Source organism: Aegilops tauschii, chromosome 3 (assembly GCF_002575655.3).
Source record: "Aegilops tauschii subsp. strangulata cultivar AL8/78 chromosome 3, Aet v6.0, whole genome shotgun sequence".
Lineage (NCBI taxonomy): Eukaryota > Viridiplantae > Streptophyta > Magnoliopsida > Poales > Poaceae > Aegilops > Aegilops tauschii.
In genome coordinates, this window is record NC_053037.3 from 588,209,495 (window position 1) to 588,230,519 (window position 21,025).

At 45.8% G+C, this 21,025-nt stretch overlaps 1 pseudogene; it reads right to left on the reverse strand.

Annotated features, from left to right (window-relative positions):
* LOC109732340 (cysteine protease XCP1-like) overlaps positions 1–18,202 on the reverse strand; it is a 44,107-nt pseudogene extending 25,905 nt beyond the window's left edge.
* Between the last annotated feature and the right edge of the window lie 2,823 nt (positions 18,203–21,025).

Consider the following 21,025-nt stretch of genomic DNA (forward strand, 5'->3'; position numbering starts at 1 on the left):
ATGACCCCTGGGGGCATAGGTTTAGTCCGGCGTGCTGACCTCTCTATTAAGCCTAGGTCGGGTTGCGGCGTATTGTTTGGCCGAGGCCGGGCATGACCCAGGAAAGTGTGTCCGGCCGGAGTGAATCGAGCGTGGTGGGCAAGTTGGTGCACCCCTGCAGGGAAGAAAACATCTATCGATAGCCTGTCCTACGGTAACGGACACTCGGAGTTGTATCCCGATCGATGCAACTAGAACTAGATACTTGAGATGAGACATGGATATGAGAAATGGATAGTATGGCTCTGGGATTGCTTTCTCGCAGGGAGTCGAGAAAGGATCTCTGGCCGAGGTTGATAACACTACTACTACTTTATATTATGTTGATCTGTTCTCTTCTAATGCTGCAAGACCGCGGAAGATGTTGAAGATGCTAGTCTTCGATAGGACTAGGCTCTCCCCCCTTATTCTGGCATTTCTGCAGCCCAGTCGACATATACAGCCCATCTTTGATAATGTTGCATATGTAGTGTAGATCCACCTCTCCCCTCTCCATCTCCTTCGTTCTGGAGAGGAGACCGACACGGTCGCCGCCGTTCTCTGTCGTCCACGCGGCGACCGCCTTACGTTCGCCTCGCCGACGCGCCCTACCGCTCCTCCTCGCTCGGCTGCCTCGACTACACCTCGTCATCGAGCTCGGGAATGACCGCACGCTCGGGATCGACCTCACCTCTCCTTCCCGGTCGCCGGCGCCCGCCGTCGTCTCCATCAACTTCTGCTGCTCCTAAGCTCGCACGGGCCTTTCTTGGTCGCACGGTGAGCTCCTCCCTTCCTCCATTCCTCTCCTCCCACCATGATTTTCGCCGTAGCTAGCTCACCCGCAAGCCGAGCTCCGCCGTCCGCCATTGCCGTCGTAGGGCTCGCCTCCGAGCTCCTCCGCTCGAGTCAGTAGCTCCGACGAGCTCCTGGAGCGCCATAGACCTCGCCTAGCCCTTTACTTCGCTCGCACGCGCTCTATAGCGCCGATCCCGAACTCCGGCCGAACGCGCTGCCCGCCGCCGTCGATGTAGCGCGCCACTCCGGCCGAGTTAGCCCACGGGACCGACGTAGATCTTTGCGGCGTCGGACGCCCGATCGAACGCGCCTAGCCGCACCTCTCCCCGTGCCCCGTAGCGTTTTTCCGGCGAAGTCCGACGATGCTCCGCCGCGGAAATGGTCGCCGGCGTGTCTCCGGCGCCGCCCGCGGACGTGGCCCTCCGGGCCCCAACTCACAGGCACTAAATGCGGGCCCCACGGGCCCCAGATGACTGGGTTGACCCAGTCAACTGCTGACTGGGCACCCGTGGGCCACTAATGTGTGGGTCCCGCAAGTAATTAATCTAATTTGAAATTAAAAGTTTAATTAGTAATTAGATTAGTCTAATGTCTCACTGACATATGGGGCCCACACCCCTAATTAGTTTAGTTCGATTAGTTAATTCACTGTTATAGCCACTCTCAGTGACCAGTGGGTCCCGCTGGACCAACAGGTCAGGTTTGACCTGGTCAGCCGACCAGCTGGCTGGTGACATCATCCTCTAGTCATGCTGACGTCATAATTCCATTTCTGTTAATTTAGATAATTCCAGAAAATGTTTAATCTCTGAAAATTCATAGAAAATAACCGTAGCTCAGATGAAAAAGTTTTATACATGAAAGTTGCTCAGAACGATGAGACGAATCCGAATACGCCGTCTGTTTACCTGTCACATGCCTCTAACTATCTGAACATGGAACATTCCCCCTCCGGTCATCTATCTGACACAGGTCCGGAACCGGGAAAACATTCCCGGTTGAATTCCCCCTGCACCTATATCGCATAGTACTGCGTTAGATCACCCCTAGCTCTGCTTGTTGACTTGTCATGTATCTGTTTGCTATGTATTTACTGTTTCTTCACCCTCTTCTCTCCGGTAGACCCCGAGACCGCTGCTGATTCCACTGTGATCGACTACATCGACGACGACCCTCCTTCTCGTCTGAGCAACCAGGCAAGCCCCCCCTTTGATCATCCCGATATCGCCCATTCCATTCTCTCATGCTTGCATTAGATTTTGCTACTGTTATTGTTTGCTCCTATTCTGATGCATAGCCTGCTTTTGTATCTGATGTTGTACCTTACGTGCTTATCCTAAACTGCTTAGTATAGGTTGGTTAACGATCCGTCAGTGACCCCCCACCTTGTCCTTGTTGCCCCTGCTTCATCATTGAAGACCCGATCAACGGGATCGAAGACCACGCCCCGGCACCGCACATCACTTCCCCTTAGTTGCTCGACACTACTGGGTTACTATCGAGTACCGGGGGTGAGACCTCATCAGCACTTCTGATGTTAACCCTGTAGTGTAGCTATTCGGTCGTGGTCATCGAGGGTGATTTCCTCTTTAACCACTTCCGATACGACTCTGTCGTGCAACCCCTCAAGTGTGGACCTCAAGGGTGGTCCCTCTTACGTTCACCTTGATGATTACATCGAGTGGAATTCACCGGGGGTGATTCCTCGGGTTTTCCCCTTGATGTTTGGACACACGGTTACTATGGTTACTATGACTTTACACTAAACCCTGTTACTAAAGACGGGTCGGCCCTGAGGGGTACCCGCGCGAGCATATTTGCGAGTGATGAGGAGTCAGGTTGACCTGGAGGGTGCCCGCGAGATAATTACGAGGCGTGGTCGGGCATTCCTAGACCTTGCCGCAAGTCCTCGAGACGGGGCAACGGGGTCACATCTTTCGTGAGTCTCTGCTTGTTATCACGCGTTCCTAATCCACTACGATTTGGATATTTGATTCGAGGGGCCTCTGGCCTGATAGCACTAACCATCACGTGGGCATAGTATGGGTGTTCTGCGTCGTATGCATCAGCCGTAGCTTATTAGACGTCAGCGACTGAGCGGCGCGCGCCAGGTTGGACCGGTAAGCACCTGCCTTGTTTAAGGAGGTAGCTAGGTCTGCTCACCAGCCGCGTTCGCAACGTGCGGGAGTTCCCGGGGCGATGGCCCATGACCCCTGGGGGCATAGGTTTAGTCGGCGTGTTGACCTCTCTATTAAGCCTAGGTCGGATTGCGGCGTATTGTTTGGCCGAGGCCGGGCATGACCCAGGAAAGTTTGTCCGGCCGGGGTTAATCGAGCGTGGTGGCTAAGTTGGTGCACCCCTGCAGGGAAGAAAACATCTATCGATAGCCTGTCCTACGGTAACGTACACTCGGAGTTGTATCCCGATCGATACAACTAGAACTGGATACTTGAGATGAGACATGGATATGAGAAATGGCTCTGGGATTGCTTTCTCGTAGGGAGTCTAGAAAGGATCTCTAGCCGAGGTTGATAACACTACTACTACTTAACATTATGTTGATCTGTTCTCTTCTAATGCTGCAAGACCGCGGAAGATGTTGAAGATGCTAGTCTTCGATAGGACTAGGCTCTCCCCCCTTATTCTGGCATTTCTGCAGCCCAGTCGACATATACAGCCCATCTTTGATAATGTTGCATATGTAGTGTAGATCCTTGCTTGCGAGTACTTTGGATGAGTACTCACGGTTGCTTTGCTCGCTCTTTTTCCACCTCTTTCCATTCTTCTCGGATGTCGCAACCAGATGGTGGAGCCCAGGATCCAGACGCCACCTTCGACGACGACTGCTACTACCCCGAGGGTGCCTACTACCACGTGGAGACCGCCGACGACCAGGAGTAGTTAGGAGGCTCCCAGGCAGGAGGCCTTACCTTTTCGATCGAAGTTTCTTTTGTGCTAGCCTTCTTAAGGCAGACTTGTCTAACTGATGTCTGTACTCACATATTGTTGCTTTCGCTGACTCTTGTGTTTTCGAGCTTATTTATTCGACCCCTCGAGGCCCCTGGCTTGTAACATAAAGCTTGTATTATTTTAATTTGTGTCTAGAGTTGTGTTGTGATATCTTCCTGTGAGTCCTTGATCTTGATCGTACACATTTGTAGGAGATATGCCCTAGAGGCAATAATAAATGCTATTATTTATCTCCATGTTCATTATTATGTTTATGTTCCATGCTATAACTGCTATGGTTCCCGAGCCCGTATATCCATAAAGGCTCTGGGGAAAACCTCTAAGACTAGCTCAAGTGTTGCATGATGATTATGTTTTCCCAATCATGGGCATGTCTATGCCAGCAACTTTGAGGGCACAATGTTAAGAGAACATTTGTGTTGAATCGACCCGGATTGATGTTATGCTATGAGATTCATTCATCACAAGTTAATGGTAAATAACACAGAGATGGCTAACGTTTGCATGATTCCTTAGACCATGGGAGTATCGAGTTTCTTCATGCTTGCTTCATGAACTTTGGGGTTTGTTAAACGTCATCCGTAAATGGGTGGCTATTACGGCGGCTTACGGGTTCATGGAAAAGTATGTCAAGTAACTTGATAGCTCAAGATTGTGACTTGCTCCTCTGACGATGGAGAGATATCTCTGGACCCTCTCGGTGTTACGGTATCCATCATCGTCTGGCCAGACACTTTGTGATTTGATCACGGGGATGCCGGAACACGGTAACGAGAAAAAAGAACAATACCGGTAACGAGGTACCTAGCATAGTGGACAAGTTGTTGATCCACGGGAATGCCAACATGTCTCACCTCGGGTATTTGTAACATATCGCGAAGCAACAGGAATAGCACATGGCAACTGGAGGTTCACTCGAATATTCATTCGTGTGGGTATAGGGGTCAATATGGGTGTCCACGGCTCCGATGTTGATCATTGATCGAAAAGGGTTCCGGTCATGTCTATACTTCACCGAACCTATAGGGTCACATGCTTAAGGGTCATCTATCTGTTGAATACTATACAAGGAGTCTGAGAGAAAATCACCGAAAAAGTTTCGGACACCGGAAAAGTTTCGGACAACGGAAAAGGTTCCGCAGAGAGAGGTCATCGGATGAGTTTCGGTGAAACTGAAAAGTTGTTTCAGGGGATACCCCATTAAGTCAAATTGGTTTTGGCAGATGCATGATAATTCTTGGAGGGTGACAGAATCATTCTGGAAGATTTCTGGAATTTTCCGGGATGATAACCGGATATGCTCCGGAGCTGCCGGAACCACTTCAGATGCTTTTCGCAGATGAAAATCACTAAACCGGAATTGTTTCGAAATGCTTTGAAAATCATTTTGGTGGGTACTGGAAATGTTCTAAGCCCACATAAATATTTTCAGTTCGAACGGACGCTGAAAAATGTCGTCGTGAATAGTGAAAGTGCTTTTTGGGATATTTTATGGAAAGCCACCTTTTGGGGCTTTGCCCAAAAGATCTAGGGATGAAATGGAAGGGTGGGAACCTCCTTTTGGGGGCGTCCACAAGGGGTGGGACGTTCAAGGGTGCAGTCCTGATCTTGACAGCATTGTGGAATCTGACAAAGTTCTGGCAATCCACGATCCTTTCATGCTGCTCCTCAGCATGCTGATTGACAGATCAACGAAGTGCTAACAGTTCTTTGGGTTCCACTTTAGTCAAAGAAAGATGGATGTTTCGCAGACTAAAGGGCAATGCAGATATGATCTGCACGGGGGTCATGCGTATGACGAAGTTCAGTGTGGGGCTCGAGATTTTATTATCTCGTGTTTCATACACCCCGATAAGTTAATCTAGCGCTTGAATTATCATACTTGATGATGGACGTTGGTAGCTTCGGTTTGTTTCGAAACCTTAGAAGCCACGTAAAACAAGTTTTTGCATGAACCGATTAGAGACGTCTAACTTTGTTTTGCAAGAGGGTTTGCATATGCATATGATGTGGTATAGCAGTGCTCATAATAATTTGATTATCTATGAGATAACTATATGATGTAAATTGATTAACATGACCTGCGTGTCATGATTCGGCATGATGGCTGGAGCCATATGATTGTCACTTTAATGACCTGCGTGTCAACCTTAAGTAATGCACTTATTTTATTAGCTATAGAGATAGCAATATTATCCGGTGCATCGACAAGGTGGTGGCAATCTTAGCGAAGGTGAACGCCGACGCAAATGCCGAAGACGAAGAAATGAAAGACTTCTCCGTCAGAAAGGGCTATACCATATCATGCTATTATGAATTGCCTCAGATGTTTATCCCTTATGATGCACCCTTCTTGATTGCGCGGTAGTCGCTTTTTATTAGGGTGATCTCTCACAAAAATATCAAAGTAGTTAGTGTTCTCCCAAGTGTAGCACCATCACGGCACCTATCTTTTCGGGGTGCGCCGTGTCACACGGGTATGAACGATTAGAGAAGTGTGAGGTGGGTGAGTTGAGACCTCGCAGCGAGATCACTTGGTTATCTTGACGTTCAGGCATGACCGGCATGAGCTCGTAACACAAGCATCGAAAGATGAACAAGAGTCACATAAAGATGTGATTGGCAAGTTGGCCTACCGGTTGAGATTTTTCGTCATCAGTGGTGTTACATCAATGGCATTGAATCGAAATGTGGGTCTTGTATCACTCATAATCAATTTTGAGAGATATTGATTTGAGTGGGAGCTCACTATTGAATTAACATGTTTAATTCTCAGTGCAATTAATTATGAACACCGTCTAAGTGTTTCTTGTAAAATAGTTGTAGAATAATGGCTCGCGTTTCCACCTTCCCTGTTAAAATTGAATAGCTGTTAAATATCTGGTTAAAACTTTACGATTGGTAATGTAATGTGAGGATTGTCCTCAAAAGTGGCGAGAAGGACTTTGTCCTATCGCATGCTTTCTGTATCCTCCCGCTAATGCTATGGATCATGTGACTCTCGTCCTTCGATCCAAAAGCTAGAATTCTGTTACGGTCAAGTGGAATATGTTTGCTTCCATGAAACCCAAACTTCGAAAGTTGGGATAGTTATATGATATTCATGGAACTGAAAATTATTTTCAGATACAAACAAAGCAATGTTTGTTTGCAAGTGTTAGTAAAAGTGTTTACTATGCATTTGACTGTTGGGAAAGGGATCCAGAAGAACGCCTGTCATATAATGAAAGGTGAATAAAACAACAACTTAAAGAGAAAGGAAGTGTCCAAAGGGTGTTAGTATGACTTACACGCCTAGGAAGTCCGGGGCTAACGCCACTCTTAAGTTGGGTGCTTCTTTTGCGAGTAGGAGAAATACTAATAGTTAAATTGTTAGAAGTATAAAGGCTGAAAGAAAGATGACTGGAATATCCAGCTCATGTATGAATGTCATACAAGTTTTTGATGTATAGTAGGCTGGTCAAAGATATAGTTCTTGGGAATTATGGTTAACCATGTTAATCACTAATTCTTGGGTATTGTGAGTTAATCACAAAGATACCCGCTCGATTGCATTCTGTTGCGAATCAATGTAAGAGCTACTATGGCCTAAAAAGACTAGCCAGGAATGAGGTTTTAATACATGTTGGGAACATAGTAAAAGTTACTATACCTTCCATCGGTGTATTACCTATGTATTTTCTTTCATAATTCATTTTAGAGTTTCTCACACTCTAGCCCTTTGCATAAGGTATCTTGCAAAAAGGTTGTTCATAAGAGAACTTTTGATGTTCAGTATTATGAATAAACATAAGGGCCATACTTTCATTATGAATGAGATGTATGTTATGAATAATGATATTAATATATTACCTCTATGTTTACTTTCATAATTCATTTTAGAGTTTCCTACACTCTAGCCCATTGCACAATGTTTATTGCAAAAGGGTTGTTCATAAAAGAACAACTGTTGTTCAGTATTATGAATAACATGAAGGGCCATGCTTCCATCCAAGATGGGATGTATGTTATGAATATTGATGGTAAAATGATACATCCATAACGCTGACGCTAAATGTCGCAAGACTATGAGAATACCACACATGTGTGGCACTGCATTTGGTCACATTGGAGAAACCCGCATGCAAAATTCCATTATGATGGATTTTGAAGTCATTTGATTTTGAATCATCTGACACTTGCAACTTTTCTCCGAAAAGTGAAGTGACTGAAATACCGTTCACAGGCCATAAGGAACGAGCAACAAACTTATTGGTGATCATACATTTTGATGTGTGTAGTTCAATAAATGTTGTTGCAAGTGGTGGATTTATTTATCTTCAGAAATGACTCAAGTAGATATATGGATATTTACTTGATGAGACGTAAGTCTGGATCTTTTGAAATCATTCGAAAGGTTTTCAAAAATGAAGTAGAAGTTGTTGTAACAAGAAAATTATGTTTCTGCAATTTGATTGCACAAAGGAATATTTGAGTTACATGTTTAGCGAATGTCTGATGAGTTGTGAAAGGGGTTTCATAACTTGCACCTCCCGGAACACCACTGCAAGTGGAAAGTCCGTGGAGATGTAATCTAACCATTTATGACATGGTAAGGTCAAAGATGACATAAATAAATTTGCCATTATCCCTTTTAAAGTGATGCTTTAGAGACTGCGGCTTTTACACTGAAAAGAGCTACATCGGGTCTGTTGAAATGAAGCCATGGTATGGTACGCTCAACCATGTTATATCTTTTCTTAACATTTGGAATATGGGGCTTGTGTAAAAGGTTACAAACCTATTCCAAATCAGACAAGTGCTACTTTGTAGGTTATACCAAAATGTTGGGTATTCCTCCCTCACTATACCGAGGCAAATCGTTTTGCCGCGAAATGGTGTGCTTTTAAAGAGAATGGTTCTTTCAAAAAGGTGAGTGGGAGAATAGTGCAACTCGACGAGATAAACAGTATCTTCCTCATCAGATCAAAGGAAAGAGACCTTGGAAGTAATTCCAGAGTTTCCTACTGCGACTGATACGGAAGTCTCTACAATAAAATGTATGAACTTCGGTCGAACTTGCAGCTGAACCACGTAGGCAAGGCTCGTGCAAACCTCACAGGTGCGCAAACGAGATATTGTTGTTAGACAATATTATACCTACGATACACAAGGAAGCGTTGATGGGCACTGACTCCGGAATTGGCTAAATGCCAATACAACCCGAGTTAGTTTCCATATAAGTGATTCAAGATTAAAACCTTGATACACCTTTCAGAAGACTTATAGTCTAACGAATATTTATGGAACTTAAAACTAATACGGATAAAAATGTTTTATCCATAAAGCTCGACTTGTTGAAATAACAAGTTCAAGAGTTGACTACGATGAGGTTGTTTTCATCGTAGCGATGCTTAAAGTCGGTTCGGGTTGAACTAGCAATTAATACATATTTCAATCATGAGATATGAAACATGGATGACAATAGGATTTCCATCTGATGGAAATGAAACCAAGGACTTGCATGTGTTACAGTCCAAAGCATTTTGTCTATCCAGAGGATGCTAGTAAGGGTGCAAACTTCAGAGTTCCAGTGATGGACAGAAGAGAGCAAAATGGAGTTGGAATCTTCGTGCTTTGATGAAATGGTCAAAGGGGTTTGACTTCATCAATGGGTAACGAAGATGCTTGTAATTCAAGAAAGTAAGTGGGAGCATAATAATATTTCTAAAAACCTTGTGTGCTAGACACATTGTTAATTGGAAATAAATTTCTTGACACGAATTAGGACTTCATTTGAAAATAGATTTTTGATGAAGTGCTTAGGCTAAACAGCCTCAATATTAGGCATAATGATCTATGGAGATAGATTTACCTAATAGGGCTAAGCAATAAATACATATTGACAAGATGCTAAAACCGTTTAGCACTAAGAACGACAAGGAGTGATTCTTGCCGAAGTCACATGGAAAGAGTTTTTGCAAGAATCAGTGTCCCAAAACACTGATGAGCAAAATACATGATGCAGATTCCACACACTTTTGTGTTTGGATTAATCATGTATTACATGGTATGTAAAACAACCAGATATGTCTGATACTCCCAAGGTGTTGCGAGTATGGATACTAAAGTGATCAAAGTACTGATCGTGGGACGGTAGTGAAAGATGTCATTCAGTACTAGAGTAACTACTGATGATATGTTTTCTCGCAAGCGGAGATCATGAAGAGTTCATTGTAAAATGTTATATCGATACAGTCTTCATCTTTTTTCCATGCGATTTTCGATTTAAGTTAAGGGTTTTGTGTAATACACAATATGGTGGCACGGTAGTTGGAAATTGTTCCCAACAGGATACTGTGGCGAATTCTATAACAAATGACTAAGTATGTTGACGCTTTGGAAGCCACAAACAAGATGTTGAATCATATAGTTCATTCATGAACTTAGTATGGTTCCGAGAAGGCTTTGGTCAATGGGACTCTATTGCAGATAGTTGCTCCATAACTCAGTCTGAGGAATCAGGTTTCGACCAATGATTCACATATATACAAAGCCAGGTCCGCACAAAATATGAATTTTGTAAAAGCGTGAAAACGCGAGGATATGCAAAGATACACACGGAGCTGAAGACGTCAGTTTCGTTGGACATCAGGCTATACCACAAGCGAAGCATATTTACACCAGTGTGTCACAGGTGTGAAGTGCATTAGCATTAAACTAGGTTATTGACTCTAGTGCAAGTGGGAGTCTGTAGGAGATATGCCCTAGAGGCAATAATAAATGCTATTATTTATCTCCATGTTCATTATTATGTTTGTGTTCCATGCTATAACTGTTGTGGTTCCCGAGCCCGTATATCCATAAAGGCTCTGGGGAAAACCCATGTGCACGTGTGGAATAATAAACGGTAAAATGTATTCCTAGTCATGCCTCTAAGACTAGCTCAAGTGTTGCATGATGATTATGTTTTTCCAATCATGGGCATGTCTATGCCAGCAACTTTGAGGGCACAATGTTAAGAGAACATTTGTGTTGAATCGATCCGGATTGATGTTATGCTATGAGATTCATTCATCACAAGTTAATGGTAAATAACACAGAGATGGTTAACGTTTGTATGATTCCTTAGACCATGAGAGTATCGAGTTTCTTCATGCTTGCTTCATGAACTTTGGGGTTTGTTAAACGTCATCCGTAAATGCGTGGCTATTACGGCGGCTTACGGGTTCATGGAAAAGTATGTCAAGTAACTTGATAGCTCAAGATTGGGATTTGCTCCTCCGACGATGGAGAGATATCTCTGGGCCCTCTCGGTGTTACGGTATCCATCATTGTCTGGCCAGACACTTTGTGATTTGATCACGGGGATGCCGGAACACGGTAACGAGAAAAAAGAACAATACCGGTAACGAGGTAACTACCATAGTGGACAAGTTGTTGATCCACGGGAATGCCAACATGTCTCACCTCGGGTATTTGTAACATATCGTGAAGCAACAGGAATAGCACACGGCAACTGGAGCTCGAATATTCATTCGTGTGGGTATAGGGGTCAATATGGGTGTCCACGGCTCCGATGTTGATCATTGATCGGAAAGGGTTCCGGTCATGTCTATACTTCACCGAACCTATAGGGTCACACGCTTAAGGGTCATCCATCTGTTGAATACTAGACAAGGAGTCTGAGAGAAAATCACCGGAAAAGTTTCGGACACTGGAAAAGTTTCGGACAACGGAAAAGGTTCCGCAGAGAGAGGTCATCGGATGAGTTTCGGTGAAACTGAAAAGTTGTTTCAGGGGATACCATTAAGTCAAATTGGTTTCGGCACATGCCTGATAATTCTTGGAGGGTGACAGAATCATTCTGGAAGCTTTCTGGAATTTTCCAGGATAATAACCGGATATGCTCCGGAGCTGCCGGAACCACTTCAGATGCTTTTCGCAGATGAAAATCACTAAACCGGAATTGTTTCGGAACGCGTTGAAAATTATTTTGATGGGTACTGGAAATGTTCTAAGCCCACATAAATATTTTCAGTTCGAACGGACGCTGAAAAATTTCGTCGTGAATAGTGAAAGTGCTTTTTGGGATATTTTATGGAAAGCCACCTTTTGGGGCTTTGCCCAAAAGATCTAGGGATGACATGGAAGGGTGGGAACCTCCTTTTAGGGGGCCCCACAAGGGGTGGGACGTTCATGGGTGCAGCTCATCCATGGGGCCCCACTTGTCCCTTGTTTTCACTCATTAGGTCCTTGTGAAGGACTCCATTTCATGTGGGTTTTGGGTTTTCTTGTAAAACCACCCTACCCCTTGGGATTTCCTATAAATAGAGGTGGAGGGGCAGCACTCCACTCTCATCCCTTGCTCTCATACACATGCCATGCTTTATCTGGCTTCTTCTCTCCCTCCCAGCGAAATAGTTTTGTAGAGCCGAAAGGCTGTCTGGGTTCCGGCAAGAACTAGTTCTGGACGGCGAAGCCCTGCCGGATAGATGACACCGTATGTGTGCAACTCTGTAGAAAGATCGTAGTTTCGGTCTTAGTTCGTGAGTGCCTCCCGAAGGGCTGTCCGTGTGACCGTCCGAGTTTCGAAGGTCCTCCCGAAGGGCTGTCCGAGTGACCGTTCGAGTTTCGAAGGTCCTCCCGAAGGGCTGTCCGCGACACCGTCCGGGGGGCTGTTCGACCGCCTCCCGGAGGGCTGTCTGAGGAGCAGATAAGGGTATACATCCTCGCGGTTGGGAGGTTGTAATTCCTAGCTGCGGGGATCTGCACCGCCGATCGTCATCGACTCTACTTCCCGCTGCGCTACGAGTCGGTAACGAAAAAGATCAAACCATGTATGAAGTCTCCATCGTGGTCCTGGGCTGGTGCGTAGGTCGGAAAATTTTTGTTTTCTGTCGCGTTACCCTAGAACATTTGCGTGTATGATTAGTGTACGATTGAATCGATGGCGTCACAAGTAGCCCAAAGGGCGGGAAGCTGAGGCCTTTGGTCCCGGTTGGTGGCACCAACCGGGACCAAAGGGGTGCATTGGTACCGGTTCGTAGCACTAACCGGGACCAATTCACCCCTTTAGTCCCGGTTGGTGCCACCAACCGGGACCAAAGATCGTGCTGCCCGTGGCCAAAACTTTAGTCCCACCTCGCTAGTTGAGAGTGGTGCGCAGTGGTTTATAAGCCCCACTGTCGCACCCCTCTCGAGCTCCTCTCGATTGCAGGCTTACGGGCCTAATTGTCACTGCTATGCCTGTTGGGCCTACTGGGCCTTCTGCGGGCCTGAATCCTGGCCCATGGTAGGGTTTCTAGTCGTATTCAGGCCGTAGTGGCCCAGTAGGTGGCATTTTTTTATTTTCCCCAGTTTTTTTCTTCTGTTTTTAGCATTATTTATTTTCTTTTGTTTTTTCTTTATTTTTTAGTTCCTTTTGCTTTTAGGTAATAAAAATTATAAACTTTCTGTTAGTGCCATTTGTTTTCCAATTTGAATTTTTTGAAATTTGTGTGAATCACTAGTTTTTGAAATTTGTGTGAATCACTAGTTTCTGTTAGTGCTATTAAAGTTTCTAACAAAAAGTTTTCTTTATGAAAATTCTTTTTTCTTTTACTGTTTTGAACAGAAAATACTTTGATAATTTTAGTTCATAAATTTTATATAATTTTAGTTTCAATAATACTACAGGTTTTATAAAAGTTTATTTTGTTTTTACTTATTTATTAAAGTTTATTTTGTTTCTACTTAGTTATTTTCTTTTCTTTTTTGCTTCTTTTATTTATTTTATGAAAATTCTTTCTTTTTTGCTTTTTTATTTTATTTTGTTTCTACCTGTTGTTGCTATTTTTATTTATTTTATTATATTTTATTTATTTTACATTATTAAAGTTTATTTTGTTTCTACTTATTTATTAAAGTTTTTTCTGTTTCTAATTATTTATTTGATTTTGTTTCTACTTATTTATTTTCTTGTCTTTTTTTGCTTTTTTATTTATTTTATGAAAATTCCTTTCGCTTTTAATGTTTTACACACAAAAGCCCTCTCCCCTGGCTGGATTGGTACCAGTTTGTGGCCTGACCCGGCCCGAAAGACAACGCTTTGGTACCGGTTCAGGCCACAAACCGGTACCAATGGTGGTGGGCCAGGAGCGTGGCCCATTGGTCCCGGTTCGTGCCGCCAACCGGGACCAAAGGGGCCAGACGAACCGGGACCAATGGCCCCATGAGGCCCGGCAGGCCCCTGGCCTCACGAACCATGACAAATGGGCCCATGGGTACCGGTTCGTGAGCGAACCGGGACTAATGGACTTATCTGGCCCGGACGTATGGCCTGTTTTCTACTAGTGTTGGCCCTTCCTATTAAGATTGTCAACATATCTACGACAATGTTAAATAGAATCGGCGACATCGGATCTCCTTGTCGCAGGCCCTTGTGTGTCTGAAAGTAATGACCTATATCATCATTAACCTTAATTCCAACACTCCCTTTTTGCGTGAATGAATCTACCTGGTCTCTCCAGGCCTGATCGAAACCTTTCATACGCAAAGGCTGCTGAAGAAAAGGTCATTTGACCTTTTCGTACGCTTTCTCAAAATCCACTTTGAAAACCTCCCGTCAAGTTTTTTCGTGTGGATTTCATGGAGCGTTTCATGCAAAACCACAACCCCTTCTAGGATGTTTCTGTCTGGCATGAAAGCAGTTTGGGACGGCTGGACCACAGAATGTGCAATCTGTGTAAGCCTATTAGTCCCAACTTTGGTAAAGATATCTATGTTGCCGACAAAATCAGGCCCCCACCCCCAGCCCGTACCGTTGTTCTTGGTAGGGTACGATGCAATCCTGAAGATGTCACAGACGCCCTCGGGTCTCTTGGTGCCCCTATTGATCCTTAAGTACCCTTGCTCGCCCCAGCCCCCGCCGACGCACTAGTAGAAAAGAGGGCTTTGGTTCAGGCCGGGTCAGCCCATTAGTCCCGGTTCAGTCCAGAACCAGGACCAATGGGGGCACTGGTCCCGGTTCGTGAGGCCAGGGGCCTGCCGGGCCTCGTGGGGGCATTTGTCCCGGTTCGTCTGGCCCCTTTGGTCCCGGTTGGTGGGACAAACCGGGACCAATGGGCCTCGCTCCTGGCCCACCACCATTGGTCCCGGTTGGTGGCTTGAACCGGGACCACAGGTTGCCCTTTAGTCCCGGTTCATGCCACGAACCGGGACCAATGAGGTGCCTATATATACCCCTCGCCCGCGAGCAGAGCACTCCAGTGCTCTGTTTTTCTCTGGCCGGCGAGGGGAGGGCTTTGTGGTGCTCTAGCTCACCTCCTATGCACATGAGGTGTTCGATGAATACTTCCATGTATTTATCTGAGAGTTAAAGAGGAGCATGACCTCGTTGGAGTTGAACTGTTGAATGTTCCATTTGAGGGGAGGAATACTTTGACGCTGAGAGTTAAAGAGGAGCATGACCTCGTTGGAATTGAACTGTTGAATGTTCCATTTGAGGAGTTCTTCCAGTTTTTCAATCAAAAGGCCCTCGATAAATCAACGGTCACTTGCTACTGTCTGTAAGTAGTACTACTTCTGTCATTAAGTCTCTCTATATAGGTCAGCTCTTTCATTGCATGTATTTATCATTATCCTCACTATACTATGCAGATTGAAGATCGCCGAATTGAAGAAAAGACAAATCGGTGATATTGGGTTCATTAACACAAATCTCATAGATGCAACTGAGGTTAAATATCATGCCGAAAATACCGAGGCCAACTTGCTACGATCGTTGGTAATGAATGAAAACAAAGATATAATACTCTTTCCTTACAACTTCAAGTGAGTGTTACTGTCTTGTGCATATTCGGTTTCCCTTATTAGTCCAGGTTATAGTAATGTAATTGATGACTTATGAATGCGTGCGCAGCTTCCACTATATTCTCCTAGAGATTAAGCTTGAGCAGGGAGTAGTAACCGTCTTAGACTCGAGACGAAAAGATCCCCAGGACTATGCGGACATGACTCAGATGCTCGAGAAGTAAGTTAAATCGATCATTATCCACCATATCAGCAACTTTGTTCATTTCCAGATATCAAGTAATTGTTTTTTTGTCTGACAGGGTTTGGAGAAAATTCACCAAAAAAGCTCCGGGACTGCCGAAGAAGCTGCAATTTAGACACCCGAAAGTAAGTACTATAGTAGCATGTTCCGCGCATCTCCTAGTGATTCAAGCGCTAGTTTCATCAATACCATTTAGCATGCTTGCTTATCAGTTTGATTGACCTCTATTTCTTGTAAAGTGGTTGTGGCAGGAACAAGGGAATGATTTCTGTGGATACTACGTTTGCGAGTCCATCCGCCACACGACCAGTGAGCGGGGCTACTCTGACGAACAATATGAAGTGCGTAAGCAATAATATTCATAATTTTATTTTATTACCATCATTTTTGTTGAGTTTCATTTATTCATATATATATGTATTGACCCCCTTCTTCAAATTAGATCGTTCGGATGCGGGATGAACTCCTAGCACCAGATCGTATGCGAGCAATTCAAGAGGAATTGGCGGCATTCTTCCTTGACCACGTGATCGCTGAAAACGGAGAATACTATGTGGACCCTGTGTTCTTACAATTTAATTAGGAGATTATATTGTAAGAGATAATTATTGTATATATGTAGCCGGTAGTGTCGGATAGATATACGAGAACTTGTTGTTCGACCAATCTCTCGGAGAAGGAGAGGTGGTCGATATCACTTCTCTCTGTATGCCTATGTTCATGACGATCTTCTGTTTCCTTCATTTGCTTACTAGCTAGCGTGTCTAGTCCTCTTTATACGTATATAGTACGTAGCGTTGATCAAGCACGGAGATAAGAGAGGACACTTCCCTCTATTAATTAGCTAGCTAACACAATATATGAAACACCTAAATTAACCCCCCAAAACCCCCAACCCCCCCCCCCCCCCCCAAAAACCCCAGCCCCTGAAATTGCTGACGCGTGGATGCCTATTGGTCCCGGTTAGTGCCACCAACCGGGACCAAAGGCCCTCCTGCCTGGGCTCGCCGCACCGGCCACGTGGAGGCCCATCTGTCCCGGTTCGTGCACAAACCGGGACTAAAGGGTTAGGGCATTAGTAACGACCCTTTAGTCCCGGTTAAAAAACCAGGACAAAAGGCCCTTACCAACCGGGACAGATGACCCTTTTTCTACTAGTGATGAGTTCTTCATGATGATGGGTTGTGCCCGCGGGATGAGACGGCCGTTAGCACATGATCGAGCCGAGTCTCACACGTTCCTTCAAACACCCCCTGCACTCAAGTCACACACACCCTGTGAGTTGTTCTTTTGTACCATGCCGCACTGCCCAGGGTAGATAACACTTGATCATTTTGTTTACCCCTTTGTACAACTGGAAGTCTCTGCTCCCTGCAGTGATGCCCACGCTGACGGCCTGGTGCACCAGCACTTTCAGCAGGCTCATCTCGCTGTTCTCCAGCACGTCCGTTTATGGTGACAACTTTGGAGTGGGGCACGGCCGCACGGCTGAGCACGGGATCAAATGAAGGAAATTAATGCCCACTGTTAGAGTAACAAAAAGCTAGTGCAACTGAATTTCATCTAGAGAGTTTGTTAGTTTATTCCCCGTGCCAAGTGCCAACCTGTTTCTCCTTGTAGTTGCCCTCCTCCATGAGGTGTGGATCCCCTGGTTCTCCACGACCACGATGTAGGCGTAGGCGAAGTCCATGAGGCCCCCCTCCGCAGCCATGGTCGAAAGTGTTGTCACAGTCCATCAGCTCCTGGTCCGACAGCGACTCAAGCCTGCCAATCATAATCTGGTTCATCCCCTCCACGACCACCACGGTCGAGTAGGCCCAGCAGCTTCCTGCAATACAATTTCAGATAGATGGTCTACAATGTGCTAACTGAAAGCCTGAGATGAACGGCGTGGACGGCAGTGTTCAGAGAGTGTCTTGTCTCCTTACCGCATTTCCCCTGGTTCTTGACCAGCGTCATGGCCCCCCTTCTTCCTCCAGTTCACATCCCGGGCAGGTCCACGGCACTCTCATACCTGAACGCCGTCCTCGGAGCGTGCGGCTGCCCCCCGGTGCCTACTAAACCGGTGCTCAGTCCTAGATAGCCGGCGTTAAACTCCTTGTGGGTGACATCCGCAAACTGGTTCAGGCCTCGAGATGAATTAACAACCGACAGGATCGATAGCGTGGAGTAAACCCAAAATCCTACCAACGGTGCATAAAAAATCCGAGACCCTATCTGAAAGGCTGCGGAGTGCTTGGGCGGGTTGACCGGCGTCGTGCCTAGGTCGCCGCCGGGGCGGGCGGAGTTACAGTCGGAGTGCTTCACGGAAGGAGGCGCGACCGCCGAGGATCTGATCGCAGCGCTCGCCGAGGCGTGCAGCGGCATCAACACACGTTGTGGTTGAGATGCCCCCGCCCTCATGGTCCTTCCAGGACGCCATGCGCTGGGACCCCTCGTGCTTGATCAGGACGCGCGAGGGGATTTGTGGACCGACCTGCTACGACTTGGACAGTGGCGTGGATCGATCAGGAGGCGTGATTTAAGGATTGATTGGGACAATGCACCCTTGGCATGATCTGAGGAACAGTCGTAGCCTCATCCAACCGGGGGGACGGGTAGCGGTAACACGATGGCAGACCATGGCAGAACATACAATCTAAGCCGTTAGATGTAATGGCAGACCATCAGAGTAACGTAGACTCTTGGATTTTAGGAGGTGGGAATGATCTGATGGTACTGATTGGTCTGTGTACATTTTTATTGATGGCTTTAAAACAATCCAGAAGGGTAATAATCTCATGTCAGATTTTTAGAGGTGGATAGCGGAAGTCCTATCTACCCCATTGGATTAGGGGCACTAATCTTGAGGCATGGAGAGGAGACTGGTTAGCGCTGGAAATCGTTCGGTAAAAAGTTTCATCGCCGTGGACGCTATCCTCCCCCGCCGCATGTCTTACTCCAGTTCAGGTCCGATAGTGGGCGGGTGTCGAAGCACGACAGGGTTTAGTTGCCGCCTCCATTTGCGCGCTCCTCACCGACGACGAGCACCAGGCCACCACACTCTGGAGTCCGCGACGACGACACACGATGCTTTCATAAGCCGAGGCAAGCGTGCTTGCTCGCCCGCGCTGCCGTGGCGGGAATGAAGGCAAACTACACACGCGCTCCTCGCCAACGACAGGCACTCTGGGGTCCGCGGCAACCGACACGAGATGTTGTCGTGGGCGGAATCGAGCACGCCTACTTACTCAAGCTGCCACGATGGGCAGCAAGGCTGCCTCCATTCGCACGCTCCTAATCGACACCGAGCAGAGTTTTGACACCGAGCACTAGGCCGCCGCGCTCTGGGTCCGCATGGACCGGCTTGAGGTGTTTTCGCGGGAAAAGGCTGAGGGTCGCCTGCTCTCCCACGCCGCCATGGCGGGCATGGAGGATGCCTCCATACGCGCGTTGCTCCCCGCCGCAGCCAGCACCAGGCTGATGCCGTCTTGTTGAACGCAGCCACCGACGAGGACGCGCGATTGTGGTGAGTCTTTGTCGATTCCCTTCTGCGACCCCCACATTTATTCTCTTAACGATGCTCTTTTCCACGCCGAGGATGCACTAGTGTTGTGCATCTTTATTAACCCCCTCCCCCTCGGCGCTCAAGAGGAGAAGCATCAACCAAGGGCCAATGATGCAAAGACGGAGGAATATGTCGAGCATGGTTCGCCCTCTGTCAGATCGTGCGACCCTGTCTTGTGCACTCGTTGAAAGACTTATGCGAAATCTGAGATGTACTGTCAGCTACAGACTTCACTATGCCGGATACCCAACGGTACTTGAAGGGTATATTGATGCGAATTGGACCTCTGATACTAATGAGAGGAAAGCCAAAAGTGGATAGATGTTTATCCTTGGTGATGGCGCTGTTTCCTACAAGTCTTACCAGTACACTATCTTAATGAAGTCAATAATGGAAGCAGAACTCACAACAATAGATAAATCTTGTACATAAGTGGAAGGCTTTCACAACTTTTTTGATGGAATTGCCGATGGTTAAAAAGACAATTCTGGCTATCCTTATGAACTATGATAATTTGAAAGTAATTGTCAAGGCAAAGATTTCAAAGGACAATTTAAGAAACTCTGAGTAATAGCATTGGATTACATCCAATTAGCTAAGAATCTGGGAAAACCCTTCACTAAACAACGGTCACGAACTGTGATAAAAAATGCATTTGGAGAGAGGGGTATGAGATCCACATGAGTTGCCCTGGTGGTAACCCAACCGATATGATTGGAAATCTCGTGAAATAGGACGAAAAACAAGCTATAAGACTGCTTGTCACAACCTCTGAGATAGGGTAATATATAAAAAGCTCATGAATAGGTCAACAGTGTGGCTAATATGCTCCACCAGTGGCGTTAACCTTTGCCAGCCAATCATTTAAACTTCTTCGCGACAACTGACAATTCAAGGCATAGTCGATTGTTCAGTTGTGGAGAAGTGTAACACTTTGCTCTAGCTGGATGTTGAACCTTAACCGATCCCCACTAGTGCAGAACAGGCCTTTATCACCGGTTCGTGAAGGGCCTTTAGTGCCGGTTCTGCAACCGGCACTATGGAGTGGAGACTAAAGCCCCCCCCCCCTTAATAGCGGTTCGGCACGAACCGCCACTAAAGGCCCACCACGTGGCGTGAGCTCGCGCTGTGGTATGGGGGACCTTTAGTTTTTTGAAAAAAAAATCTGAAAATTTTGGAAAAAAATTGACTTTTTTCGATTTTCAATTTTCTGAATTATTTGATGATTTAGTCTCTAATCACCCCTCTTAACTACTCAAGTGTGGATCACTCATTCCAAATCATCTAACTTCCCGAACGGTCACCCATCCTCTCACTACTCCAGCCTGAGCACGCTTAACTTCCGGGTTCTATTCTCCCTCGTTTCCAAGTCTGCACTTGTTGTTTTCCTGGCAATAGTAAGATGTCAATCCTATTAACCCTCAGGAATTTACCTTGAGCATGAAGTCACACATTTCACTGTTTGAGTTTGAAACTATTGTTTTAAAAAACAATAATTATTTAGTAACACTAATATTTCTTGAATAATTAGTTTGACCATTGTTTGACCACAGTTTGACCACAATTTGACCAGATTTGATCAAAATTCAAAAAAACTGAAATAATTATTTAGTAACACTAATATTCTAGAATAATTAGTTTGACCAGATTTGACCAAGTTTGAAATTTTTTCCATTTTT